The sequence below is a fragment of the Centroberyx gerrardi genome, chromosome 15 (assembly GCF_048128805.1).
Source record: "Centroberyx gerrardi isolate f3 chromosome 15, fCenGer3.hap1.cur.20231027, whole genome shotgun sequence".
In the NCBI taxonomy this organism is placed as follows: Eukaryota; Metazoa; Chordata; class Actinopteri; order Beryciformes; family Berycidae; genus Centroberyx; species Centroberyx gerrardi.
In genome coordinates this window covers 14402911-14413179 of record NC_136011.1, presented here as the reverse complement: position 1 = coordinate 14413179, position 10269 = coordinate 14402911, and positions in this window count along the sequence as shown.

Sequence of the window (10269 nt, the reverse complement as noted above, 5' to 3'; positions counted from 1 at the left end):
ACCTGAACTTAACCGTTAGCTAACCTTTTCACATGACGAACACCTGGAAATGCCGTGTTAAATTTGTCATATAATCCTTTTGTGGTGGAGGAATGTAATCTTCACATCATTCGTGTCCACCACACGTAATCTGCGTTTGTGCTCATTCACAACATTTTGGGAGACTGTGTTCTCTCCCTCCACCCTTACTGAGATCCTCAAATCCCTAATCAGTCTCTCCCTTCCCTCTTCTACTGTAACCTCCCGTCAACCCTGAGGTGGAAGTCTACCATCCTTCTTCACCAGCCTGCAGAAATCAGCTGTTCTCTGCTCCCTCTCCTCTCTCCCTCCCTCCCTCCCTCCCAGGGGAGGTCTGCGGAGTGGAGGTGTCCCCCTCCTCTTGATAAACGAGCAGTAGGAGAGGGATGCTACACACTCTGCCGAGGACAGGGGGATATTATACACGGAGAGAATGGGGTCGTGGATGAGGAAGAGTGGATGGAATGAGGGAACAGAGCAGCTGCTTTCACAGATGAAAGTGGTGGCTGGTCACTGGGCTGTGAAATACAGCGAGAGGAGTGGCGGCGTTCTGTTGAGCCTGGTGCTCCGCCGGTCCAGATCTCCACAGATAAAGAGAATCCTCTCCTCTTGCTCCGGGTTTAGTTTCAGAGTTTAGCGGTGCAGGGTTATTCTAAGTTTACGTGCAAATTGGCAAACTGTGGGGGCAGGAAAGTAGTCTTGAGGCAAGGCTGCTAAATATCAAGAGACTGCCTATAACATTCGGTGGCATTTGGTTAAATCTGCACCAAACAGCAGCAAACATTCAGTCTGTACACCTATTAAGTCCACTCGAGCTATTACAGCCAACCTCTCCTGTTCCTCTGGGCTGCCTGGCAATCGCAGAGGCAAGCCCGCTAAGCTGTCAATCATGCAGTCACCTGACCAATCAGCCAGCTCCCTCTGGCCTGGGGGGAAATAAGGGCTCATTTCCTCTCCCCCCCCTAGAGCTAAAATGGCAAGGCAGAGGTACAGTGGTGTGTGGGGGAACCATTTACACATGGCATTTACTCACTAAATGTGCTCAGTGGCCTTTGGATAATGCACAGTGACTGACTTTCTCTGGCCTTTTTTCCTGGCAAAAAAAGGGAACCAATTTATCAGCATGGGAGCTTTGGAGCATCACAGTAGTGGAACTTTTTTTCAATATATGATAATATTTTGCTGTTACTCGGGATATAGCGGCGAAAAGGCCACTCAGATTGTTTCGTTCTCTCCCTCTCATTCCCTCTCTTTATGTCATCGCTTTCTGCCGGCCCCGTCGTGCCCTGAGCAGGTGTGTAAAGGGTGAACTACAGGTCTGTATTGATTGCTCACACAAGGATCTCCAACACGTTTCTAGGGATGATGTAGGATCTTCTTTGTACACACCCTCCCTGTGATCGGGGATAACCATGCTCTCTCTCTCTGTGTGTGTGTGTGTGTGTGTGTGGCGAGAACAGAGTAAAGAGCAGAAAATTAGATAAGAGGTGAGAAAGGTAATCTATATAGTTGCAGCCATTCCCAGAGACTTTGTATGAAAGGGCATCCTACCCAAAGCCACGCTACTACACCACCACCCCTGGGGCACAACTACTGAGTCTAATCAATAACCACTGCACAGCCACAGGATGAAGACCTAAACCATTAACAATCAATTTCAATCTTCTCTCGAAGCCATCTAGAAGCCATCTATATACTCACCCAATATACAGTTTGCTATATCTCTGGTACTGATTTAGGGCCTGCCTCGTCTTGGTTTTCCCTGTGTTCAGCAGGAAAAAAAAGGCAGAGAAGGAACTGGGAGTTGCTGGTATGTGCCTTTGAAATTTGATGTCTGCAGACAAGAGAGCATCGTGGATTTCCCACACCAGCAAGCGCTACCTAGAGAAAATGAGCAAGAGAATGAAAGAAAGCGTATTCTGATTAGATAAGAGAATGAAAACAGGGAGAGAAGAGAGAGGGAAGAGGACAATGGTCCGCAAAAGTTGTAAAGGAAAGGACACAAGAGGGAATGGGAAGGATGTTTTTGTCCCATCTTCTCTTGGTGCAAATGCAGCACAAAAACAAAGGGAACAAACAGCGCGGTTCAAATGCTTTTTCAGCCAATGATCTTAGGGGAGAGAAAATTGGACATGAAAGTAATCTCAGTGAAGCTTAATCTTATTGTGTTAGAAGGAGGATTCAACAAAGGAGACGAGCCGTGGTCTCCTGACTCGAAGTAAAGGATGAGAGGATGTCGCCTGTGTGACTACACAGTAATCATCTCTAATTATTGTTGCCAAAGCTCAAATCCCTGCAATCACACTGGGGCTTAGCTACACTTATCGCACTCTGCACTAATGGGATCAGCCTGATTGAAAATGGAGGGTTATCTTTTGGATTTATCTCAAGAGGGTGCATATCCACATACACATGGGAGTGTACTATGCACAATGAGTACACAGACATGCACATTCATATATGCAAACACACTACACATACATATATAACACGGCAGCAGTAAACATATCGTCCCCACGAATGATGCAGCCCCCCTTACTTCTCCCCCATTGTTTTGACCTTGAATTTTTTTAACCAATCAGTGTCATTTCTAAAATGCTGGAGTACTTTGTTGAGATGCATCATTTTCCAAAGTTTTGTCAAAATCCAATGAGTGCTGTCCAAGATACTGTGCATGACGGACAAACAAACAAATAAATGAATGGAGGGAGACTGATCCATAAGGGCAAATATGTACAGACAATATGTAGACTATTCACAGTGCACAGTATACAGCAGTGTGTACTGCGCACATACACTAATACACACATACACTTTCAAATTTAGATCACTCGCACCACAGGAGCCATCATTAGATTACACAACCAGTCACGTTAACACCAGTAGCGAGTGTTACTCCACATGTCGTCTCCCTGGGAGAGCTGCTGTGCAGTGCTATTAACGCCACGACAGTACAGCTCTAGGCTACTGAGTCACAGTGAAATTGAATCTGAGACTCTGCTGTTAATCGGCCGGTCAGTGAATTTCAGTCATCTGTGTGTGCAAGCATGTATGTGTGTGTGTGTGTGTTAATGTTTAGACTCGACATCTGTGTCCTTGGGGCTGGGTCATAGAGAGATATCAAGGGTCAGTTTCTTGCAGAATAATGACCTGTCTCTGGCCTGGTACAGCAGCAGTATGTTGCTTTCACATGAATACCTCATTGTCATAATAAACTCCCATTTTGTTTTCCATTTCTTTATTTTACTTGAGAGTTGGCATTGTCCTCTATGTACTGGGTAGGTATCTTGATGCTTAATCCAATTAAAGTCCATTCTAAACCCATATGATATTTTTAAAAATGTATGTGCATCAAAGGGAAAAATAATTCCCCCGTTTTTCTGCATCCCTAAAAAGATAAAAGGTTTTCACTTCTGACAGCTGTCAGCATTCTGGATGACAGACGCTCTGGTACGTAATATTTATAGAATCAGTAGATCAAATTGGAGTAGGTATAATGGATTGACTTTACCGCAGTGTTTCAGGTCCATGTGCTTAAGCTCTAGCCTTTTACGTCACAAGAGAGCTTATCCGCTGGCAAGGTGTTGCACCCACAAACTGTAATGTGTGAAACTGGTCAACTCCCACAGTAAATGGAAAGAAATATCAATATTTCACTCCTCCTCATGCAGTACATGCAAAGTGAATGAGTCTGAAGCTGGGAAAAGTATATATGCATCCACTGTTATTTGGATAATGTTCATACTGTAGGTTTCTACCCTAGATTTATCCACTGTCAGAGACGGATTGGTGAAAACAAAACCTGGCCTGGTGCGTAATGTAGAAGAACAACCTCTTCCCTTGCTTTCTCTTTCTACTCACACGACATTTCTACTTTGGAAATCCAGATGGTGTTGTCTCCTAAACTCCCAGCTTATCTCATAGGAATTTGTGCTGAATTTAAATATGTTCTTCTTCCTACAAAGCTAGAACACAACATTTAGAGGAGATGCTCCCAGAGTATAGTGTAAAATATGCAACTCATCATCTGAACTGAATGACTATGTTGCTCGCTTCTCTCTTTCCAGAGCTCTTATTTAACGCAGCCTGACAAGACCTCCTCCCACAACATTTACTCAGCTTTGGACTTACTCTGGAATCACATGAAAGTTTAATAGTGTGCTGTTAGTTATGGAAGAAAGGCAAGGCACCGCTGCAGCTTAGTTTTTCCAAGAGCAGAAAATTATGTCGAGGTGTAGTTTTGCCCGCTAAGTGCTTCTCGGTCAAAAAAAATCAAGTTTTTCTTTTTTTTTTCTTTTGCTTTGTTCACTTGTGATCTGACATGATATGGCCACAATCTGAGCTCAAAGATGTTCATTAACATTACAAATCTCCCAGTTCTTCCTCGGGCTTGTCTTCTAGCAGGGTGAGCTAAGTCTCTATTGATCGCTTTATCAACAATGGCTTAAGCCTCGTCTCAGGTGACCTATTTGTTACATATAGATCTCGGTACAAATGTAAGCCTTGCAGGCATGATCATGGTATGAATACAGATATACTGTTCAATAACAGAGGTGCATCAAGTAGACATCTGTCAAAGTTTTACTTTCCTCTCAACATGCAAAGACAAAAGAGATTAGATCACCACGATCTAGGCTGAACAGAATACTGAGCAGTGTAGGAAATTTTGAGTTTGTCACTCTTCCTGCCTCCCAAAAATCTAAGATAGAGCAGAAACTTTTAGATTCGATGGACGACAAGACAAGAAGTAGATCAGTCAAGAGACAAAGAGAAGGTGAGAGACAGAGTGTGTGAGAGAGAGCGAAAGAGAGCGAGAGATGACAAGGCAGACTGTCTTGTCATCTCTCTCTTTCTCTCTCGAGTGATGCCATGAGGCACCTACACCAATCTCAGAGGTAGATGGCTAATAGTTCCCCTGTGACTGGTTCCAGCTTTGTGTTGTGCTGATCACAATATCCAAAATAATAGAATAATCATTGCCCTCTGAAAATAAAACTTGAATTAATTCAGTCCTTTAGTCTTGTGGTTTTCCTTTGTGCTATATGCATTTAGATGTGAATGTTGAATAGCAGGTCAGTAGATGGAGGCATCAGTAGTCATGGGAGGTCAGCTACTGTCAGGCCTGTATTGAAGGAAAAGGGTGTGTGAGGATGAGTTGGACATGATGTGATTAAGATGCCATTTTGGAATATACATACATATATATATATATATATATATAAAGTACATAGGGATGTATATATTATAATTTATGCTATATTATATACATGCCATATGAATAATTTTCATTGTTTATTTTAAGCGGAAAGTCCTCCTCCCTGGCTCCCAGCTTGTTCGTTGGCAGAAGTGAGGCAGCGCCTCCTGTCATTGAGGCTACAGATCGGCAGAACTCTCCCTCCTCCTTTCAGCCTAAAAGGGGTCGGGCCAAAACCAGATCTGAGGAGAGAAAGAGGAGGGCCAACCTCCTGAAGAGGAACTCTCAGGAGGAAAAGCTCTCAGCCAGCTCGCATGGTGGCAAGGTCTCCATCTAACAACAGCAGTAACAGGTAGGTACACTTTGGAACTTGAGGGAAATAACTGAATGTCATTTTCTACCAAATTTGATGGAGCAGTAAATGTTACTTTAATTTGTCTTTGAATATTTTTCACTAAAAGTAATACAGTGAAAGTAATCGATTTTGCTTCGATTCCTAAGGAAACTGACTTTGTGTTTATTATCGTTCAGCAACATCACCTTGACTCCACCTCGCTGTACCGGCCAAACACACCTGGTGTGTTTGGCCGGTACAGCGAGGTGGAGTAATATACCTGGCGGTTAATATACCTGGGCGGCCCGCCCAAGTAAAGTCTATGTGTGGGAAACACTGCACCATCACCATCATCATCACCACCATCATCATCCTCAGACCGGCCTCAACTCCCCTCTGCCACCGGCCAACAAGCACCAGATGAAGAACACCAGTCCAGGACACCAGGACTGTCACCTTCATCACCATTATCACCATCATCATTACCATCATAACAACCAATCCATCCCCTCTGCCACCAGCCAACAAGTACCAGGTGTGTGAGGACCACCAGAACTGTCTCCACCATCATCATCACCACCATCATCACCTTCCCCCAAGTTCTCTGCTGGGAGGAGAAAGAGAAATAAATGGAACAGGTGAAGGAGGTGCAGGAGGAGAGGTAGGAGAATGAGGAGGAGGATTGGGAGAAGGGGAGAAAAAAATTAAAAGAAAAAAGAAAGAAGACAAGGAAGGGGAGGAGGAAGAAAAGGATGAGCACGGAGGAGGATGAGGACGAAGGAGGAGAAAGAGGAAGTGTCTGTCTGTGTGTGTGTGCATGCTCTCTTTCAGAAACCTGTCCCACCTGCCTGTGTCTCTACCTGCCTCATTGTGGTTCTCGTCTTCTTCGTCTTCTTGTCCTCAGCCAGGCCCGACATGTCTTTGCTATCCCCATCCGTCACACCTCCATCACCCCGTCCCTCAACATCATCATCATCATAAAAATACATAAAAATGATGATGATCAAAATAATAATCCTTTCTATTCATTTGTCTTAGTCTAAAGTCAGTTTAGCCTTCATTTCTGTCTCTGGTCATATTCATTGTACTCTTTGATGTAATTGTAGACTTTATTGCTATCAATTCAGTTTTAATTCGTTTTGTGAGATGTAGTGATTTTTAATGTGAAAAAAAACAACAACCAGAAAATAATTAGATTCAAAGAACTTTTTGGAGAATAATGTTTTGAACAGAATTACAGACAGTGTCTGGTAATGGGTCAAAATATTCTTCACCTACTTTAAGTCTATGTTTATGAATCTATATATCCAACATACATCAAGCTATTCACACCTACTTTGTTTTGTCTGTGGAGATGCATCTTGACTACAAGTATGGCAAGTTTGAGAGCTCTCTGACCTTCTGATTCAAATCTACATGAGTTTATGTGCAAGCAGTCCCATACGGATTGGTTTTGTTTTGCACCTTTTTTTGTTGGTGGGGTGTATCAAAATGTGGACCAACTTAACCATCTTTGCAGTAAACTATTTTTATACAAGAATCTGTTTCATTTATGGGAGACCCTAGGGATGCTAAAAAATATTGTTGTGTTTTGTTCTACCTCCGGTATATGGAGTCAGATCAGTCTCAATAGGAATGAATGCACACAGAAGGATTCACAAATGTATTTTGGGATTTATATAAATGTAAAAAAAATCCACATGCACACAGAAGGATTCACAAATGTATTTCGGGATTTATATAAATGTTAAAAAAAAATCCACATATAAAAAAATAAGGTTCACAAATGTATTTCTGATGCACACACAAATATTTCTTGTTTTAAATAAATGTAGTTGAAATCCACAAATATATGCATTTAAAAGTATTTGCAATTTTCATCAAAAACATATTTGGATGTTGTTACATTTATATACAAACTGTTGAATCTGCATTTACAAACTGCTTGTCATTTGTGAACTTCACTGCATTTGTGTGTGAGTGTTTTGAGACTCCCCTGCTGCAGCTGGATTCACAAATGCATTTTTTTCAACAGGGAATTATCTGTAGCCAATCAGATGTCTCCTTCCTTTTCAGCCAATCACATGAGCGTAGATTCGAGGGTGTGATTTGCGTTACATCTGCGCAGTCTGCAATTCTGATTGAGCGGTGCTGGTGGTTTGAGGCTGTCTAGTAAGCTCGTCAGCACAGTAGGTGTCTTACAATTGCCGTTGTACTGGCTAGCGATAGGAAACAAATCCACAGCAGACATTATGTAGTTATTATGTTCAATTACATCAAATTGATGTGAAGACGCAAAAGAAGAACCCATCTACAGTGGATACAAATATATACCGGCAAACATATGGTTATGTCCCATGCTATCTACCATGGACATATGACTGTCGTAATTTATGCCAGTGTTATTCAGCTACAGCTCAACAGTTTTAGAACTGTAGCTGAAATATTCAAAAACTGCATCTCATTGAGGCCTGATGGTCATTCACCCTGTACATAACATCTTACCTTACTTACTTACTTTATACTATAGTTTATACTTTATGACATTTGTATATTTATTGAATTTTCATATTTACAAAGTTTTGTGTGTGCAATAAAAATGTGTGTTGGTAAACATACTGAAAGTTGGCTCAGGGGGTCGGCTAAGCAGGCCCAGGGTCCTCCTCATCCTCATCCTCTTCCTCCTCCGTTAAGTCAAGACGGGTCTCCTGGATGGTCTCTTGGTAGGTGGGGACGTCAGGCTAGGTTGTGGAGCAACAAAGGGGACAGTTGAAGAGCCAACTCTGAAATCTCTCCATCTCTGCAATCCAAAACTACATTACCACAAACTACAGCCTCAATAATTACTACGTAGTTGATTCTAAATGTCTCCAAGCTACTTAGCTTGCCAATTTACCAACCTCGCGTTGGTAATGTTGATATTCAGGAATTGCTGATCAGTTCAAACTTAACATTAGCTAGAGAGTGAATAAAATTGCCTTTTAAAATATTCTTAAGTTGTCAGGTTGTGTGCTGTCATCTTAGCCAGCAGCTAACAAACAGTCATTGTCCGATCCATGATTGTCATGTTTTATTTATTTATCCCCTAGGAGCTAAGTCACGTTAGCTATGTTTATTTACTGATGCTCTAACTATTGTAGCTAGCTAAATCCATTAGCCATCTCATATAGTCAGTCCATGAGTCAGTCAGTACTGTACCTAACAGCTGGCTAAGGTCAGCTAACGTTGTATAGCGAATCAAAACTGCCAAGTGGTCAATGTGTGCAGTCCGATCTCGCAAGCTAGTTACCCATTTACTTATTATGGTTTGCTAGCAACTTATTTTATTGCATACCGGTATATTTAAACAGGTAAGCTATTTGCAAGTGAGTTACCGGTAAGGTTATGTTGTCTAACGTTACTAGGATCATATTATGGCTAGTTAGCTAATGATCCTAGGTTGTCTATTAGCATTATATAGCTAGCTTGTTAGCTAACGCTAGTGTTAAATGCCACATCACTAACGTAGCAAACATTCATAACTCAAACATATTTAATCATGCACGACAAGAGTTATCACTTACACTTGGAGCGCCACTACCAGACGCCATGTTGAGTCTGACCTCTGACCTCCGGGCAGCTCTATGCGTTCTAATCTGGTTCTAATCAGAATTGCAGACTGCGCAGATGTAACGCAAATCACACCCTCGAATCTACGCTCATGTGATTGGCTGAAAAGGAAGGCGACATCTGATTGGCTACAGATAATTCCCTGTTGAAAAAAATGAATTTGTGAATCGAGCCGCGGCAGGGGAGTCTCAAAACACTCACAAATGCAGTGAAGTTCACAAATGACAAGCAGTTTGTAAATGCAGATTCAACAGTTTGTATATAAATGTAACAACATCCAAATATGTTTTTGATGAAAATTGCAAATACTTTTAAATACATATATTTGTGGATTTCTACTAGATTTATTTAAAACAAGAAATATTTGTGTGCATCAGAAATACATTTGTGAACCTTATTTTTTTTTTACATTTATATAAATCCCGAAATACATTTGTGAATCCTTCTGTGTGCATGTGGATTTTTTTTACATTTATATAAATCCTGAAATACATTTGTGAATCCTTCTGTGTGCATTCATTCCTATTGAGACTGATCTGACTCCATACCGGTAGGGGTATCTCTAAATTTTAAGGTCCCTCCTGCTAACCTATAATTATTCTCTTGGCAGGAGTGAAGCGAAAAAAGAGAGAACCACAGAGCTAAGAAGACAATGCAGAGGAAGAAGGTAGCTGAAGAGTGAGGAGGAGGAGGAGGAGGAGGAGGAGGAGGAGGAGGAGGAGGAGGAGGAGGAAAACATGAGCAGGAATAGATGGAAACTACAGAATGCAATGAGAGGAAGACAACTTAGAGGAAAAACAGGTGCAAGGCAAATGATGGCAGAGATCACAGCTTTTGGGGTGTAGGAGTATTGTTACTGTTACTGAGATGATGGGATGAAGGCAAAACCTTGGTGTTCTTTCGACTCCAGTAACTTGTCAGGAGCGCAGATTGTTGATGATGGAGTGAGGGAACATGGGATGATTTATGACTGAGCATCTCTCCAAAGCTTGCCTTGAGTGTTCTGTAGCTTAAAGGAGCATTATTAAACATCAATATATCACCGTCAAATGACTTAGGATAGCTTTGTATAATTATTATAAACAAATGAGACTATGGTTGATATCAGTGGTAT